The 20,622-nt window shown below is 44.1% G+C and overlaps 1 long non-coding RNA gene across 1 annotated transcript in view; it reads right to left on the reverse strand.

Moving 5' to 3' along the window:
* Positions 1–20,136, reverse strand: part of LOC126272363 (uncharacterized) — a 157,788-nt gene extending 137,652 nt beyond the window's left edge. The window contains exon 1 of the long non-coding RNA XR_007549217.1: positions 20,058–20,136. This is a non-coding gene — a long non-coding RNA (uncharacterized LOC126272363). The remainder of the gene's footprint in view (positions 1–20,057) is intronic.
* Between the last annotated feature and the right edge of the window lie 486 nt (positions 20,137–20,622).

Raw genomic sequence — 20,622 nt, forward strand, 5'->3', positions numbered from 1 at the left:
AGCACCTTTGATGACCTACCAATACCATTATTTCTACAAGGCCTACAGTGGGTCTGCATCTCTGGTGGCCCACCAATACCGTAATCTCTACCAGGACTACAATGGGTCTACTCAGTGACGACCTACCTACCAATATTCTTTAAAACTTCGACTGACTCGGCTGTGGGTTTGCTCTGTTGTGGCCCATTACCTGTCTGCATGTCAAGAGTCAGCACTGTCTTTCGTTGGAAGGACAACACTACTTCTTCAAGACTGCTTAGAAATCCACTACTTCCAAGTGCAATTTCTTTTACTGCTCAGACTTTGAAAAAAACACTGCTATTTTACTGTGATGAACGATCAGGACTGTCTTTATGGACTGTGAGAAAATTTTAGCTTCTGACCAACATTGTATCAATAAGTGTGTGTATTTCATTTCTTTGTTATTATAATTATGAAAAAAAATTTCAAATCTGTATTGGCCACTGCCCAAAACAACTTGTAAATTTTTTTGTGGGGAGCATGGGGGCTATGTAAGTAGGCTGTTTAGGTTTTCTTATTGGTAACGCCACATAGCGCTCGGTATGAAAAAATCACTGGCTGTGCCGTGTGCAGTCTGTGTTTAGTCTGCATTGTTGTCTGCCATTGTAGTGTTGGGCAGCGGCAGCTGGATGCTAACAGCGCGTAGCGTTGCTCAGTTGGAGGTGAGCCACCAGCAGTGGTAGACGTGGGGAGAGAGATGGCGGAATTTTGAAATTTGTAAGAATTGGTGTCATGAACTGCTATATATATTATGACTAGTGAGGTAAATACATTGTTTGTTCTCTATTAAAATCTTTCGTTTGCTAACTATGCCTATCAGTAGTTAGTGCCTTCAGTAGTTTGAATCTTTTATTTAGCTGGCAGTAGTGGCGCTCGCTGTATTGCAGTAGCTTGAGTAACGAAGATTTTTGTGAGGTAAGTGATTTGTGAAACGTATAGCTTAATGCTAGTCAGGGCGATTCTTTCGTAGGGACTTTTGGAAGTCAGATTGCGTTGCGCTAAAAACTATTGTGTGTCAGTTTAAGCACAGTCGTGTATTAATTTTTGTAAGGGGACGTTTCAATCGAAACCCTTAACAACCATCTTTTGCACCAAGGACCACTGTGAATGTGCAGAAAGACAGTCAGTGAGGTTCTGGAACGTCCCGACAGGGATGTGGAGCCATGCCGACTCCCGACTCCAGTGTCGTGGCCAGCTGCTTTAGGTTTCTGTGTTAAGAATCCATGGCGTGAACAACCCGATAGAAGTGGTCCCACAGATCCTCGATCGGGTTTAAATCGGGAGAGTTTGGTGGCAAGGAAGTACGGTACACCCATCCTGGAGTTCTTCGAACCACGCACGTACATTGCGAGCTATGTGATACGTTGCATTGTCCTCTTGAGAAATCCCATTGTGCCAAGGAAAAACAAGCTGCACAGAGGGATGAACATAGCCTCCAGGGATAAAGGCATACTTGTGATGATCCGTTGTACCTTCAAGAATGACGCGATCACCCAGGGAATGCCACGAAAACATTCTCTAGACATTAAGGTTCCCTCCTCCGGCCTGGATGTTTTCGACGATTGTTGCAGAATATTTGCTTTCAAACATTTCCCGTCGTACACGCCCACAGTCGTCTACCCGATGGAGTATAAAACGGGACTCGTGTCAAAAGGCCCCTATCGCCACTCCGTGGACGTCCGGGTTGCAGTACTGGCGTAGAAATATACCAGTAGCAATCAGCTTGGGTACATGAACGAGGCACTTGCTACGGAAGCCAATATGTAGATATGTTCATTGCATGGTCGTTAAGGAGACACTGTTGGTAGCCGCTTACTTCATCTGGTCGGTAAGTTTCTAACAGTTGCACGTCTTTTCGACCGTGAACATCACATCCGTCATTCACCCATGTTATCTATGACCCGTGGTGCAACACAGTTGCCTCAGCGCAGGTTTTAATTAGCGGCATTTTGCCATGGCACGGTGTACTTTAACCACGGCGACACGCGAACAGTTTAAGACTTTCGGAAGTGCATCCACCATTGGCCTGAAAGCCAATGCTCATGCCCTTTTGACGTCAGATAAATCGCTTCGTTTCCGCATTTCGACAACGACTGCACTGTTTTCCGCGTTCTCCGACACACTTCATATGTCCTCAATTGCTAGAGCTGCCAACTGTCGTTTTGAATGCTTACTACCCGTTAACGTCCAACATACGCGGTCACCTTAAAGTGAGTGTATCACATATAAGTGGTGCGGTTTCACATGATAGCCTGGTGCAAGTTTTACACCACCTACAGTGCTCAAAATTCACCACTATGCTGTTTTAAGGGCGTTTAGTTAGCTTATCAGTTTCGTTTAAGAGTTGTTAATGTTTGTTTACCGATGCAAATGATCTTGAATATTTAACGATGTTGTAATGTAATGCACTAAAAACTCTTCACAGTATTGACGGGCATGAATCTGTTGTTGACATACGTTAACATTTCATTTTCCCTTGCTCAAATGCGCAGCGACCGTCTAGAAACTTTCTGATATTTAACAAATGTTCTGAGATCTGTTAAACACAGAGCGAGACTACTCGCATCGCTAAAGTATTTGTCTTGGCATATTTGTGCCGCTTTTAATCAAGAGTCATCTAGTCAGTGACAGCGGACAATCAATTTATTGCATTTGTGTTCTCGTGATTCGCCCGAAAACAGTGTGCGCGTAATCTAGCACAAAAACAACGCCAAAGCAAAGTAGGCTCCTGTGTTCCTCCGTTCCTATCATCGCTGCAAACTTGTCACCATGTGCTTTCCCCAGAGGCAGGGCTACGCTGTTCGTATATTCTCTTTTCTGGCGAAGGGCAAGAACTTTCTACACTAGACTGTTTGACCACTGCCGGCGAATCGATCGATGGCGAAGAAAATATACACAGTTCTGGGTCGAAACTAATACAACACATAGTAGCGCGAGTAGTCCTTTCTAAGTATACAGGGAGTCTCAGTTTTACAAAAAAGTGAGTGAAATGAATATTTAGAAGCATAACCGTAAGATAAGTCACCCTTTCTAACGAGATGAACATGGTTTATTTAATTACTTTCCAAAGGATTATTGCAACGATTTGTAATTTTTTAAACGGGAAGTTATCTTCTAGCTTAAGTATTTAATTTAACAGTGTAAAAATCCCATTTAAATGAAATTTCTATCAGTTTCAATTATGAAGCTAAAAACTTTCGAAGTTTTAGGTATGGTTGCAACGTCCCGTACATAACTGGCTACCTTCAGATGAATATTGTTGTGACGAAATGATCGTTTAAGCGAGGTGTTCGGCTGATTCCCCATTTTCCTAAATGCACATTTCAATGCACCTTCCGATCGACCTGTGGACGAGAAGTAAAGATGCTGTCACAGAGCGACAAGTTTCCTCGATACGCTGTTTGAAGGCACCTGTGGTTATGTGTTCAATGACAAACTCGATTCTTTAGAAATGCCCAAACAGAGAAATCTAATGATTTTAAATAGGAGAACTGTCTGGACCTATCTGAACGGACTTCAAACAGCGCATCGAGGAAGCGTAAACTCACTATATGTGTGTTTAGGGAGTGACACCGTCTCTAGAAAATCTTCTGATACGAATCTGCAAAATTTTGGTTTAGGAAACCGTTCACATCTCGGCTGCTGCAATGACTAAGTAGGAGCAGCAATAGGCTGTTTGCGTTCCCTTCAGCAACCAGGACTGTATATGCCATTTTTATGTATCGAGTGGTTACAATTAGAGTGACTGTGGTCCGAGTGGTGCAGTGCGGGCTATATACATCGCAGGACGCTGAAACGTCGTAGTTACGTTCATTAATCGGTACACTCGCAGAGTATACTGAAAAAGTATTTCCACCTTCTGCCACCGAGTGAAAGAACGGCGCTGTAAGCAGTCAAAATGAGACATGTGTCCTGTTTTGGTGTCAGTAGGCTCTTTGCCGCTCTTGGTGACGCGTGTTGATTTCTTTTGTGAAGTGATTGTGGGTGTAGAGGGTTTAGAAGGTTGGAGAATTTCGTATGAATCGCAGTGTTTATTGAGAAGAAAGACCGTGCACGGCTGGTAAAGCTGTTTTGTCAGAACGGCAGCAATAGCAGCGCTGCAGTGCAGAAGGGAGGAGTAGGAGGACATTAGTGTTCAACGTCCCGTCGACAACGAGGTCGTCAGAGGCGGAGCACAAACTCGGGGTAGGGATGGACGGAGAAGGAAATCGGCCGTGACCTTTCAAAGGAACCATCCTGGCATTTGCCTTAAGGGATTTAGGAAAATCACGGAAAACCTAAATTTGGACTGCCGGAAGCGGGTTTGAATAGTCGTCCTCCCAAATGTGAGCTACATTGTAGGAATATGCCTTATGTCAGTGTTGTTTCACGGGTATTATCTATCTGCTGGTCAACAGTTCAAAAGATTTTCCGAAGCATTTTACACTGGTATCCCTACAAGAATATGCAATAAAGGAAGCCCCAAGATGTTTTTGTTGTTATGGTTTGATGCAGCTCTCCGTGCTTCTCTATCATGTGCAAGCTTCTTCATCTCCCAGTACTTACTGCAACCTACATACTTCTGAATCTGCTTAGTGCATTCACTCCCCGCTGCCCTCCAATGCTAAATTTGTGATCCCTTGATGCCTCAGAACATGTCCTACCAACTGGTCCCTTCTTCTTGTCAAGCTGTGCCACAAACTCCTCCCCAATTCTATTCAATACCTCCTCATTAGTCATGTGATCTACCCATTAATCTTCAGTATTCTTCTGTAGCACCACATTTCGAAAGCTTCTATTCTCTTCTTGTCCAAACAGTTTATCGTCCATGTTTCACTTCCATACATGGCTACACTCCATACAAATACTTTCAGAAACGACTTCCTGCCACTTAAATCTAGCCGCGCGGGATTAGCTGAGCGGTCTCAGGCGCTGCAGTCATGGACTGTGCGGCTGGTCCCGGCGGAGGTTCGAGTCCTCCCTCTGGCATGGGTGGGTGTGTTTGCCCTTAGGACAATTCCGGTTAAATAGTGTGTAAGCTTAGGGACTGATGACCTTATCAGTTAACTCCCGTGAGATTTCACACACATTTGAACATTTTTGAACTTAAATCTATACTCGATGTTAACAAATTTCTCTTCTTCAGAAACGCTTTCCTTTCCATTGCCAGTCTACATTTTATATCCTCTCTACATCGACCATCATCAGTTATTTTGCTCCCCAAATAGCAAAACTCCTTTACAACTTTAAGTATCTCATTTCCTAATCTAATTCCCTCAGCATCACCCGACGTAATTGGACTACATCCCATTATCCTCGTTTTGCTTTTGTTGATGTTCATCTTATATCCTCCTTCCTCAAGATAAGGCACTGAACGACTGTCGTTAATAAAGTAAGAGATCCTGGAAGGAGACGCCAAACGAAAACCTTCTACTTATGTTTCCGATCCAGAGAGTAATAACAAAATGGGAAGGAACTGTTAACTCAGGGAGACGTTGTGATCCAAATGACACTAGATTTATTCGTTCTTAACATTACAAGACAACAACAATGACGAAAGAAACATTACACAAACATTTTTTATTTAACAAATGCTTTGACTAACATGGGCCTATGGTATACAAAGTGATCACCTGGGGATCGACAAACGACACTAACCAAACACTAATCGCTTTATCTGACTTCATACACGTGAATCCGTGTCATGGCACAAAACTACGCTTCTACCAAACATCTATACTCTACTATCCAAAAAAGAAAAATATGGTTCGGAAGAACAGGGTGCTGAGAAACATACATTAGAGCCCTATGCTCCAGCAACGAATACTTTAGCGTCCTGCTGGTCAAGGCAGCACACCACGATGCGTTCGGCGACTGAACCGTGGACGGCTGCAATCTGTCACTAATGGCGCGTTCCCGAAAAATGTAAGTACGCGGTCTCGCGTTCGGTTAATTCGGAACGCAGGCACTTTCCTATGAGCCTCTGAAACCCCGGTGGATTCCAGTGTGTGTTTCTTTCGTCATTTTTGTTGTCTTGTAATGTTAAGAACGAATAAATCTAGTGTCATTTAGATCACAACTTCTCCCTGAGTTCTGATTAACAGTTCCTTCCCATTTTATTCTTACATCTAGATTAGAAACGTAAGTAGAAGCTTTTCATTTGGCGTCCCCTGCCAGGATCTCTTACTTTATTAACGATAGTCTTTCAGTACAGCGCCGCGACTTTGTGTTGCACTTTTTAGCAACCGTGAAAATGGATGACATGTGGTCGGAAACATTCTTAGGGCTGAGGTGGCATATTTTACTCCACGCGGTGTCGTGAATGCAGAAAACTGTGGTATGTGCGGTTCTACTCAGCCACATATTATCCGGGAACATCCCCAACACTCATCTTATGTCACTGTGTTGTGCGGTTTCACAAGTCCCTTCATTCCCGGTCCAGTTTTCTTCATAGTCCTAATAGGTGCACGGTGACGTCTACACTTTAAAAATGGTTCAGATGGCTCTGAGCACTATGGGACTCAACTTCTGAGGTCATTAGTCCCCAAGAACTTAGAACTAGTTAAACCTAACTAAGGACATCACACACATCCATGCCCGAGGCAGGATTCGAACCTGCGACCGTAATGGTCTCGCGGTTCGAGACTGCAGAGCCTAGAACCGCACGGTCACTTCGGCAGGCTCTACACTTGCGCAATGCGTGATTCCAGCTTTGTAAGAACCAACTGTGTCCACACCACTATTTTCATGCAAGATAGGGTCACACCACATTTTGCTTACCAGGTGAAAGAGTTGTTCCGAGAAAGTTTCTGTGATGACCGCATCATCTCTAAGTAATTTCAAGATTCTTCCACATCCCCCGATCCAAGTCAATGTGACTTGTGGTTGTGGGGATATCTGAAAGGCCGTGCCTATCAGGGATGTATCCAGACTCTTCCTGATCTGAAGAATAGCACACGACGACATATTGTTCTGATTACACCGGATATGCTTCGAGCAAATGGTGACAAAGCCATACTGGAACGGAAGACCATTTTGAACACATGTCGTAATTTGTGACTATATCCGAATAAACGTTCGAGAACCACTGTTATCGTGCGTTTGATCGTTCCTCCCCTTTTCGCTCAGCTGCTGCACTTTGTTCCTGTTTACAGCGCCATATTTTCACCTGATGGAAGAAAGTGGAACTACTATTTTTTGGCATGCTCCACCAGCGCACCGATTAATGGATTGCCTACAATGTTATACCTTCTTGAGATGTATACAACCTGCACAGCAGCACTCGTAACACCGTCAGCTTATTTGCAAGCGCCCGGTATCAGCGAGCTTACACATTTTACAGAAATACGCGTCATTTTAAGTTGCAGTCAACATCATTAACAATACTGAGGATCCACAACAGTACGTGATGCAACGCGCAGGCGCACACAGGTATCTTTCAGCTGGGCGAGTCAAAGTCACCTTGGCGCTCACGAAACGGGAATCTGTATGCGTCTGTGAGTAGCAGAGTGTTCTGACGACAACCAACCTGACACTGCTTACCTAACTTTGTGCGGCATCTCTCCGATACTAACATCAGATCCGCTTCACTTTAGCTTGCTGTCATTACAGTTTCCTGCAGAGACAAAGGGCCTGTAAGCCAAAATAGTGGACACGCCTGAATTGCGCAATGAGTCTTTACATCGGCTGCACTATAATTTAAGCTCTTCCAGATCTTCTCCTCTGAAACCTCAGTGACGTCCCATATTAAAGTCAAAAACACGAAGAGAGAATTTCATTCTGTTTTTTGACAGATATGGGAAATTACTTGTACTCTGTGGAACGTCGTATTAAGTTTCACGTTGGTTTTACATTCTCGGAAAACCTCTTGCTAATGTTAGTTTCGTATTGGTCTATACTGTATGGTACGAGTTAACAATTCCTTCGAAAACAGGCGTATTCTGGTGGTTACCAGAAAAAACAAAAATACTGTGCTTTGATATGTGTGTGGGCTAGAGAGCCTCAGTTTGTTAAGGGCTGAAACATAAATGAAATGATCCATAGTACTCGATTGGGTATTTACAACTACAGCCGAAATTTGAACATGGTTCTGTCTGATTTAGCGACGAAAAAATCATATGGGTTCACGTTCTATATTTATTACGGTACTTGCTATTGAGGACAAAATTACTTATCATGTGCTGGTGTAGGCCCATTCTTTCGGGAAACTGCAGTTGCAGCAACTAGAGGCGCATATCGTCGTCATCTGGTGTAGAGGAGAAGCACTGAAAAATATGTTCGCTGAAAAGATCACTATGAATGTAGGTCGACAAAGGTTGAGTTAATGTCCTGATAATGGCGTCAACAGTTCTGTACAGTAGAGAAGAAAAGGCGAAGCAGATAACATCGTAAAATATCACATGTAGACAGAGTGCAGACGTAGGAGATGCTCACATCAAGCAGTTCACCTGGCACTTGGTTAGACACTACGTAACGTGATACACAGAACGTCTCTCAAATGGTTCATATGTCTCTAAGCACTATGGAACTTAACATCTGAGCTCACCAGTCCCGGAGACTTACAATTACTTAAACCTAACTAACCTAAGGACATCACACACATACAGACCAGAGGCAGGATTAGAACCTGCGACCGTAGCAGCAGCGCAGTTCCGGACTGAAGCAAACGTCTTTCCTCTGCTCCGTAGTCCAGTAACATCGTTTCACACACAGCGCGACACGACGTCGCGAGATAATAAAATGTCGTGTGACGAAGGCCTCCCGTCGGTTAGACCGCTCGCCTGGTGCAAGTCTTTCGGGTTGACGCCACTTCGGCGACTTGCTCGTCGATGGGGATGAGATGATAATGATTAGAACAACACAACACCCAGTCCCTGAGCGGAGAAAATCTCCGGCCCAGACGGGAATCGAACCCGGGCCCTTACGATTGACAGTCAGTCGCGCTGACCACTCAGCTACCGGGGGCGGACGTCGCGAGATGGTGCACAGAGACCGCTTCTCAACCGTGGAAACTAGTCTCTCTTTTCGCGCCGTGTATTCATCGCAATATAAAGAACATCCTCTACATCATCTACATGGATACTCTGCAAATCACATTTAAGTGCCTGGCAGAGGGTTCATCGAGCCACGTTCACAATTCTCTATTATTTCAGTCTCGTATAGCGCGCGAAAATAACGAACACCTATAAGCCCTTAAACATAATGAATTCTCGAGGTCGCGTGAACGATGTGCTTCCGCAGTTGACATTCGCTGAATGCAACAAATTGAGACTGACTTCGTCGCTTTGTTCGTTGTCTTCGACGTTCGCTTTAAAATGAACACCAAATTGTGGCATTTGTGTGTTGCTAAGGCCGTAAATTTCTCTTACTGCCATGTTGCAGCTACAACATCCAGACCTACGACTACACTGAGGATTTGTGAGCTCCTTACGTAGGCCTATCCTCCTACTCCGTTCAGAAACGGGCGACCGACGGGTTAGCCTGCAGAGCTGTTGCACTTCACATCATGCGAAGGGACTTCAAAAAGTAAGTTACACATTGTTTAGGCAGGCGAAGTAACTTTCACTGAATATTGCGCTACACTTCAAAGTGACACAGGTACGAGACACAGCGATCGGAACGTCCTACTAATCGTTCAGTTCCTCGACGATAGAAATCCGCTAGATCACGGAGCCACTAGAGAATCACTGAACGTCCTATGTGTTGAAAAATTTTAGTTCCCACAGATGTTCTTTCAGCTTGCTGAAGAGATCTTCCTTCCGCGGCGGCCAGTATCGCCCATGTGTGTGCGATCTTGCTCGAATTGTGGGCATCACTTCACTAGGCCTGTGAGCGATATTGCATTTGGTCCAGATACTGCCACAATTTAATCTATGCGCAATTTAGACATATTCTCCTCGAGCATCGTACCGTTCCGCGTACTTCAATTTTGAAGTGCGTTTCCAGCTGCCGCGCCACTTCTCTCCCTCAATGTGAAGCGCCTGCTATCCGTACCGCAGCAGAACTGTGTATACGGGAAACTTGGAACATGTACTCTCTTCTGACAATGCGCCACTCTTGTTGAGCAACAGTCTTTGCATGCGATGACATGTGTAACTTATTTTTTGAACTGCCTACCTTATAAATAAAGGAATCGGGTCAAGCTGCTTTACTCCATTGGGCAACAGAATTGTCTCTACCTCCGTTAGGTACTTAACAACATTTTAGGACTGCATTTGAACTTATCTAGCGAGACTGCCTAGACTTCTTTGGGAAACTGCCCAAAAACCACTACTTGCGTGTCAGATGCATCCAACCAACAGTTGGTACACGACTCGAGGCAGTGTAGCTCACTCCTCTATTTGAACATTTAAGACTCTGGCGACTGCGGACATTTAAGGATACTCTTCATAGATTTTTATGAGAAGATCGCTCCTTCTACATTTGATCCATTCAGCAGAATTGCGACACTATTCCATTCAAACACAATGGTCAATGTTATACAGGTGTTTAAAAATTCGTGATAAACGCTTCTAGAGGTTGTAGAGAGGACTTAGTAGAGCAAGTTTTACATAGGAACCTACGTCCGGAAACGTCATCCGACGGCGCTACAGAGCGTCAAAATTATAAGCGCCGGCGGAAATTGCTACACCGCGAAGATGACGTGCTACAGACGCGAAAATTAACAGACAGGAAGAAGATGCTGTGATATGCAAATGATTATCTTTTCAGAGCATTCACACAAGGTCGGCGCCGGCGGCGACACCTACAATATGCTGACATGAAGAAAGTTTCGAACCGATTTCTCATACACAAACAGCAGTTGACCAGCGTTGCCTAGTGAAACGTTGTTGTGATGCCTCGTGTAAGGAGGAGAAATGCGCACCATCACGTTTCCGACTTTCATAAAGGTCGGATGGTAGCCTATCGCGATTGCGGTTTATCGTATCGCGAAATTGCTGCTCGCGTTGGTCGAGATCCAATGACTGTTAGCAGAATATGGAATCGGTGGGTTGAGGAAGGCAATACGGAACGCCGTGCTTGATCATAACGGCCTCGTATCACTATCAATCGAGATGGGAGGCATCTTATCCGCATGGCTGTTACAGATCTTACAGTCACGTCTCGATCCCTGAGTCAACAGATGGGGACGTTTGCAAGACAACAACCATCTAAACGAACAGTTCGACGACGTTTGCAGCAGCATGGACTATCAGCTCGGAGACCATGGCAGCGATTACCCTTGACGCTGCATCACAGACAGGAGCACCTTCGATGATGTACTCAACGACAAACCTGGGTGCACGAATGGCAAAACGTCATTTTTTTCGGATGAATCCATGTTCTGTATACAGCATCATGATGGTCGCATCCGTATTTGGCGACATCGCGGTAAACGCACATTGGAAGCGTGTATTCGTCATCGCCACACTGGCGTATGACCCGGCGTGATGGTATGGGGTGCCATTAGTTACGCGTCTCGATCACCTCTTGTTCGCATTGGCGGCACTTTGAACAGTGGACGTTACATTTCAGATGTGTTACGACCCGTGGCTCTACCCTTCATTTGATCCCTGAAAAACACTACATTTCAGCAGGATAATGCACTACCGCATGTTGCAGATCCTGTACGAGCCTTTCTGGATACAGAAAATGTTCGACTGCTGCCCTGGCCAGCACATTCTCCAGATCTCTCACCAACTGATAACGTCTGGTCAATGGTGGCCGAGCAACTGATTCGTCACAATATTCCAGTCAGTACTCTTGATAAACTGTGGTATCGTGTCGAAGCTGCATGTGCACGCCATCCAAGCTCTGTTTGACTCAATGCCCAGGCGTATCAAGGCCGTTAATACTGCCAGAGGTGGTTGTTCTGGGTACTGATTTCTCAGGATCTATGCACCCAAATTGCATGAAAATGTAATCATATGTCAGTTTTAGTATAATGTATTTGTCCAATGAATTCCCGTTCATCATCTGCATTTCTTCTTGGTGTAGCAATTATAATGGCCAGTAGTGTATGTAGTGAACATTAATATAACCGACAATCTGCAAGGACGGATTCCTCACTAGAAGTTGAGGAAAAAGGGTTCTACCAACATGTGTCCGGAAATGGATGCTGTGCCTGCAATGACAACAAATCGTCCTGGAATACGGTACACAGCTGCATCACATCCACGTCGCAACAGATGCTCAAAATGGCCCTCATGTCAGTGCAGGTGATAAGGATAGTAGCGGTTGTCAAGCAGGATACAAATAATCGTACTTTGGCTTACACCAGGTGGGCAGGCCACTTGCCTGGACCTCGTACTAGAGTTCGTCTCCATATCCTGTAGAAACCCTGTCTTCCAAATCTGCTGTACGCACAGTCTGCCACCTCCGTGCACGTCCGTCCGTTTGAAGTGACCCACGATCACACAAACGCCCAAAAAGGGCTTGAAGTGTTGTGTGATGTGGTTGGTGTGTGTGTGTGTGTGTGTGTGTGTGTGTGTGTGTGTGTGTGAGGGTACTTGGGTTTGGTATAGCCGTGCTGACTCTCGACTGTTTCCATCCTCTTAGCCGTATACAAACACTATCTCGGCTAGTTACTGACACGAATACCACTATTCTCCTTCCTTCAGTACGCTGCGTCAATCACCGAGCCTGCAGCTCTTCTCTCGCCGCCAATTATTTCGCCGACCAAGAAGCAAATTATTCTTCTTGAATATTTTCTTCGCGGGCATAAAAACCAATCGATAGCCCATGAGTCAACAACATACGTAAACCAACTCGAAATTAATGGTGGCATCCTCCATGTGTACGTAGCTGACTGCTCGTAAGAACGTGGTGACGTCAGGTATAGAAACCTACACACACTTTCCAACGGAGAACCTGTTATCGATTTGCAGGAAGAGGATTGGGAATGAGTGAGACAAAGAATGGTGAAAAGAAAGTAAAACGTGCAAATAACACGAGTATTACGAACTAGCTCTTGGTTCCATGAACTCAAGCGTACAAACAAATTTGCTGTTCTTACAGCGCGGTTAAAGTTCAATCACTTCCGCTTTGCACAGCATCGACACCGCATAAGCTTAGCACCAAACCTACTTTATGTCTATGGCGAAGTGGAGAACAAAACATATATTTTGGATGCTCCATCCGGTGAGACATTGCTTCTAAGTTGGTAAGAAATATTGAGAGTAAGAAATACAGGTACCATTTAGCAACTTACCTGCCAACATTAATAGCAACCACAGACGTTGTAATGTATGAAGAACTTTACTTCATTCTAAATGAAGCGAAAAGAGGAATCGGAGGCAACTCACGTGAACGAAATAACTTAGTATAATCTCATGATGTTGTCTCAGGATGATCTGTCTTTGTCTTTTGATATCACAATCAGTGCAATTAATGTGAAGTCATGAGTGCTAAAAGGAATCCGTTAAACATCGGTTAAACAATAAATCAATCTCATATACATGTGGACTTATAGGCTGGCAATTATGATCAGTATGTTCTCCATCGATTTGTGGTTGACCGCAAAAATAATTTTCAGGCTCTTGCAGACGGCGAAAGTAAGTGTAAGGCACGCACAGACAATTTAAGTGTCTCTTCGTAACGACAACTACACGTCGCCTCACAGCCTGGCGTTTCTTCGACACCCCATGTATGGAATATGGGAAATATCCCCAGAGTCCAAGGAGTGTGTGCAACAAACCCAGTACCTAGGAAAGGAGATGCTGACAGGTGAATTTCCAAGCCATCTGTTTAACAAGTAATAAATTTTAAGCCTATATCATTAACGCCGATATGCAGCAGGATTTTGGAGCGTATGTTCTGTTCGAACATCATGAATTACCTCTAAGAGAACGGTCTATTGATACTCAGTCAACACGGATTTAGAAAATATCATACTTGTGAAACACAACTAGCTCTTTACACACACGAAGTGCTGAGTGCTACCGACAGGGGATTTCAAATTGATGCCATATGTCTAGACCTTCAGGAGGCTTTTGACACTGTACCACACAAGTGACTTGTAGTGAAATTGTGCGCATGTGGGATATTGTCTCAGGTATCTCACTGGATTCGTGATTGCTTGTCAGAGAGACCACATGTCGTAGTAATTGACGGAAAGTAATCGAATAAAACAGAAGTGATTTTTGGTGTTCTCCAAGGTAGTGCTGTAGGTCCTCTGCTGTTCCTTACCAATATAAATGATTTAGGAGACAATCTGAGTAGCCGTCTTAGGTTGTTTCCAGATGATGCTGTAGTTTACTGTCTAGTACAGTCATCAGAAGACCAAAAAATATTGCAAAACGATTTACACAAGATATGTGTGTGGTGCGAAAATTGGTAATTGACTCAAAATAATGAAAAGTGTGAGGTCATGAGTACTAAAAGAAATCCGTAAAGCCGGCTGGAGTGGCCGAGCGGTTCTAGGCGCTACAGTCTGGAACCGCGCGACCGCTACGGTCGCAGGTTCGAATCCTGCCTCGGGCATGGATGTGAGTGATGTCCTTAGGTTAGTTAGGTTTAAGTAGTTCTAAGTTCTAGGGGACTGATGACCTCAGAGGTTAAGTTCCATAGTGCTCAGAGCCATTTGAACCAACAAAATCCGTAAAACTTCAGTTACAAGGTAAATTAGTCAAATCTAAAGGCCGCACATTCAACTAAATACCTAGGAATTACAATTAAGAACAACTTAAATTGGAAAGAACACATAGAAAATATTGTGGGGAAGGGGAACAGATGACTACTTTCATTGGTAGAAAAGAGACTGCCTACACTACGCTTGTCCGTTCTCTTTTAGAATACTGTTGGGCGGTGTGGGATCCTCACCAGATAGGATTAAGGGAGTACATCGAGAAAGTTCAAAGAAGAGTAGCACGTTTTGTATTACTCGAAATATGGGGAGAGAGTGTCATTGACATGATACAGGGTTTGGGATGGACATCATTAAGGGGGGTAGGACGTCAAACGGGCCGACTTGGAGGAGAGTCACCACAGGACATTTTAGTTTCTATTGTCTATACTTTTACAAATAAATTCATAAAACTTTGTCACCATGACCAGGAAGGATTGAGGACTCCCACTCAGCGCAGTGGAAGTTCAAAAACGTAGCAAAATACCTTTTTTCACATGTAAAATTTCATCATTTTTTCACTTATTACTGGCTGCATTTGTTGCTATAGGTACACTATTCTTCCTAAGTAAGAGAGATTCTTCGATGAATTTTTCATAGCATACAAACAGTAGTTACAAGTGTATGAAACTCTAGAATTTTCCAAATATATTAAAAAACTGTGGAAAAAATTGAGATAATTAACTATAACACTTGATTTTTTTCTAAAAATGAAGTTTAAAATGTAACAGTTGGTTCATTTTTTCATAAATTAAATGGCTTCTGGAGTTTCATACACCTGTAACTATGGTTTGTATGCTGTGCAAAAGTCATCGAAGAATCTCTTTTACTTAGGAAGAAAAATGTACCTATAGCAATAAATGAAGCCAGTAGTAAGTGAAAAAATGATGAAATTTCACACGTAAAAAAATGTGTTTTGTTGCGTTTTTGAGCTTCCACTGCTAAGAGTATGAATCCTGAATCCTTTGTGGTCATGCTATTAAAGTTTTGTGCATTTATTTGTAAAAGTATAGACAATGGAAAATAAAATGTCCTGTGGTGCCTCTCCTGCCTCAAGTCGGCCCGTTTGACGTCCTACCCCATTAAAGCAAAGGCGTTTTACGTGGCGGAGGGGTATTATCATGAAATTTTAATCAGCAACTTTCTCCTGCGAATGCGAAAATATTTTATTGACACCGCCCTACAAAGGGAGAAACAATCGTTTTGATCAAATAAGGGAAATCAGAGCTCGCACTTAAAGATATACAGGGTGTTACAAAAAGGTACGGACAAACTTACAGGAAACATTCCTCACACACTAAGAAAGAAAATATGTTATGTGGACATATGTCAGGAAATGCTTACTTTCCATGTTAGAGCACATTTTATTACTTCTCTTCAAATCACATTGATCATGGAATGGAAACATACAACAACAGAACGTACCAGCGTGACTTCAAACACTTTGTTACAGGAAATGTTCAAAATGTCCTCCGTTAGCGAGGATACATGCATCCACCCTCCGTCGCATGGAATCCCTGATGCGCTGATGCAGCCCTGGAGAATGGCGTATTGTATCACAGCCGTCCACAATACGAGCACGAAGAGCCTCTACATTTGGTACCGGGGTTGCGTAGACAAGAGCTTTCAAATACCCACATAAATGGAAGTCAAGAGAGTTGAGGTCACGAGAGTGTGGAGGCCATCGAATTGGTCCGCCTCTACCGATCCATCGGTCACCGAATCTGTTGTTGAGAAGCGTACGAACACATCGACTGAAATGTGCAGGAGCTCCATCGCGCATGAACCACATGTTGTATCGTACTTGTAAAGGCACATGTTCTAGCAGCACAGGTAGAGTATCCCGTATGAAAACATGATAACGTTCACCACTGAGCGTAGGTGGACGAAACTAAAATGAGCTCTAACGTGGAAATTAAGCGTTTCCGGACACATGCCCACATAACATCTTTTCTTTCTTTGTGTGTGAGGAATGTTTCCTGAAAGTTTGGCCGTACCTTTTTGTAACACCCTGTAGATGCTCGTTTCTTCCATGTGCTGTTCGAGATTGATAATAGAAATTTTTTGCAAAGGTGTTTCGATGAACCCTTTACCAGGTACTTGAGTGTGATTTGCAGCGTGTCCATTTAGATATGGAAAAAAAAAACACAAAAAAAAAACAAAAAAAAAACACTAACACACGACATATACAGAACAACGGTACGGTTGGTAGATGCCGACCAGGGGGAAGATCTGTTTGGTACTACCGACAGCGCAGTATTCGGAAGACGAAGCTTTTTGAACACGGGCGTTTCTGCATTGGCCGTATCGCGGAGGCCGCCAGCCGTGCGAAAAGTGAGACAAGTTGAGCTCGCAGAAGGGCCGGCCGGTGGCTGGGAAAGCTCCGCTGTCTGCCCCGCGGACACGGCGGGCCACGCCCGCATTCCGCCAGCGGAGTCGTGCACCGGCTCGGCACACCACTGCACTGGCGGCCAACTCACCTGTACGGCGGAGCGGTCTGCCCAGCCTCACACACGCACACGAAGTCAGTAGACTGGACTCGCAAGAGGCGCGGCCCGCGAATTCGACCCGTATCTACGAGCACCAAAGACAGGCAACGGCAACTGGCGGTACTACACAGGTCATAAACGCAGATAAGCGCTTCGCTCTCCCGGTTAGACAACTCCTGCAACTGATTTTAAAGAAGAGGCTCCGATGTGGTCCGGGATTGACACGGCTGTTTTCAGTCGAGTCATCCACACTCGGCGCATTTCTGCCTGATAATGTTTCAGACAGTTCATCGGAGACTAGATACCTCACCGTTCGGCAGAAGTAAATGCGGGTGGCAGTGACGCGGTCACCTAAGGACGCTAACGAGGGGGACACGGTAAGTGCCATCAGCCGATTTCTCAGAAACTTCGCACAGTGGAAGAGGAGTCAAAATAAGTGAACACGTGTCTCGCCTTATCTGTAAGTACTCGACCGTTTCTGTAGAAACGACAGTCAAAGTTTTCAAGGTATTTTCGAGGCACTTTATGTGACTTTTATCGCGACAGAATTGGACGATAATGATGGCTCAGTGGTTAATGTTGGGGCTTCTTTATTCTACGTGTTCGAAACCCGATTATTGCCTTTAATTATTTGTATTATTCTTTTTATTTATCTACGCATGTCCATAGATGGTAATATCCAAATGTATCTTATGAAATCAGGGTATACAAGGGAATTATATTAACTATAAAATTACAACTGAATTTCACAATGTCACACATTTATTACATAATATGTGTATGGTACGTTGTGGGGTTATAATCTTTTTAAATTGTCATACTCTGATATTTCATTCTCATATCAATTCCTATATTAATTTTTAAATTTTGTTCATATATTTATTCTTCACCAAGATTTTGTGCATTCGAGCGTAGAAAATTCGAAACGCAGATATATCGTGCAAAGGTAGATTTGTCATAATGACATTTCTTCCTATGAATTTCACTAGAGAAAGAAACGTCGTCAACGTTGGTGAAGATTTCGCGGCAAATCATGCGTAACCGACAATTTTTCCGAAAACTGGGGCTTAGAATTGGTTACGAATCAAGATAAACTACAGGAATTTCGTCGAAAACAATTTTAAATAACTTTCTCATTTATTTAATTAATTCATCAGACGTGCAATTAGTAAACAAATAAGGATAACTTTAAATCAATATACACTGGAAAACGTTAGTGTAGGGATCTTTAACAAATATCTGTATATAAATGGAAAATAAAAATAAAATCAATAATCGGTTTTCGAACACGGGGTGCAAAATTAAAATAAAATAAAATAAAAAATAATAGGCGCGACCCTAACCACTGAGCCACGATTTCGTTTGAGGCTATCGCGCGGTATAGGTTCATAAAGCACCTGGAGAATACCTCGGAAACTTTGACCATCGTTTTTTTCAGAAACGATGTAGCATCTAAAGATAAGCCGAAACACGTGTTCCCTTAGTTTGATCCCTCTTCCACGGAGCGAAGTTTCTGGTATGCCAGGTTATGACATTGATCCTCGTGAGCCGTATGTTTGTAACCTAATTCCCCTTAAAAATAGGTGCCGGAATGATGTCATATATTTGAGTCGTCTGACAGGTGACGATGGCATATGGTCAACACAATTCCCTTTAAATACACCTGTTCTCGACCAAGAAACTTCTGATCGACTAGTCTTGTTACTTAGCATGGAACTACACCTACGCTTTACACTCACTAACGTCACAAAATTGCTCGAAACTACCATAAATGATAACCAAGAGGCATATGCAATCAGTAACCAAGCGAGAACCGAGACGGAGGGAAGGAGGGGACTTTGTGTACCGATGGAGATTTGTCACTACTTACAAGTATAGAGCTTACACAAACAAATTTTCATACTTTGGCGCATTTTACAAAAAATAAAAATTCTCGTAACTAAATATACATTTGGCAAAAAGGAATGGATTACTGTGTTGTGTGAAGAGAAGGTTTGTAGTTCGCAATACATGTTCCCAGATAAGCAGCTGACTGTCACCGTCAGAGAGTCTAAATACTGAAGCCGCTCGGGATTAGCCCAGCGGTCTCAGGCGCTGCAGTCATAGACTGTGTGGCTGGTCCCGGCGGCGGTTCGAGTCCTCCCTTTGGGATGGGCATGTGTGTTTGTCCTTAGGATAATTTAGGTTAAGTAGCGTGTAAGCTTAGGACTGACGACCTTAGCAGTTAAGTCTCATAAGATTTCACACACAAACAACAACAACTAAATACTGGAACTTTGGTATGTGGAAGGAAATTACATATTAGAATTTACTGCTGCGGAAAAAAGACAGAGTTTCTTCCCCAGGTGCATCACTATTGATCTTATCGCAACATCTTTTGTAAAGATTGGCTTTATTTCGCAATGTACCTCAGTGTGGAATTTTCTGGAATATTTACATATTATACAACGAAGGCTTTCACGACCGAATGTCATAGTTGCTGATGCGCAGCTGTGGACGAAATGTCAGGGAGCGAAAAGTTTCTTCGACGACTGCCATACATTCGTTTTCTATTCCGGTTCCATCACGAGACCAGTCTTATAACTGAGAATGACTAAGTAAGCGAGTAACAGTGTTTGGAACGTGAATTAAGTGGGGAATGTATACAAGTGAGAGTTAATTTCTTCAGTGTGTAATTGTTGTGACACAGCGCCACGAAAAAGTACTAAGGTGTAGAAAGTTCATTAATGACAAGGATTTTGAACATAATAATACAACTCGTGTAGAATCTCGACAGTTATAATCCAGGTGAGAGACGACGTCCTTTCTCGTAACGGACTCTGTACCATAAACAGTAATAAAGAGGGAAAATTCGGCTATTCATCGTCGGGATCGCACACCGTCACCGTCTGTCACCTCACTCACGGCTTAAACGAAGTTTTCTGCCGGCGACGTTGTACCGCCACATCTGCGGACGATGTACTCACCGGCAGTTCTCGACAGCGGCTGCGCCACACACATCGCTACGCAGGCAGGCGGCGGCGGCGGCGGCTGCAGCAGCAGTAGCCGTACCGCCACACTCGGCTCGCCACGGCGCGTCGCGTCCGCCCGCGAGCGCTGCCGCAGCGCGACTGACGCGTCCGGCGCCGCCGTCGGCCAATCGGCGGGCCGGGCCGCCGCTGCGGGCCAATGGGATGGCGCCGCAGGGCCAGGGCGCCGCTCCGGCGCCGCACCGCACCGCGCAGCGCCGTCTCGCCTCGCCGGCGAGCTTCGAACCCGCGACCGCCTTTCGCACGATCTACAAGTAAATGTAGCACATCCGGACCTTGCTCGGTATTTGTATTACGGTCGATAAAATAAGAGGGCCGACGGAAATCGCCGTGTCGCTACACGTGTAGCAGAATCAAAGTCTCGGAGATAACACAGTGGTGTGTACCTAATTTAACAAAAGCGTATTTACCTAGATGAAGGTGTGACCTTTCTGGTAATGGTAATATTGACAAGATGCGCTTCTGTTCGCTTTGATTTACAAGATCTACTGATGTTGACGGT

The sequence above is a fragment of the Schistocerca gregaria genome, chromosome 1 (genome assembly GCF_023897955.1).
Source record: "Schistocerca gregaria isolate iqSchGreg1 chromosome 1, iqSchGreg1.2, whole genome shotgun sequence".
Classification (NCBI taxonomy): Eukaryota; Metazoa; Arthropoda; class Insecta; order Orthoptera; family Acrididae; genus Schistocerca; species Schistocerca gregaria.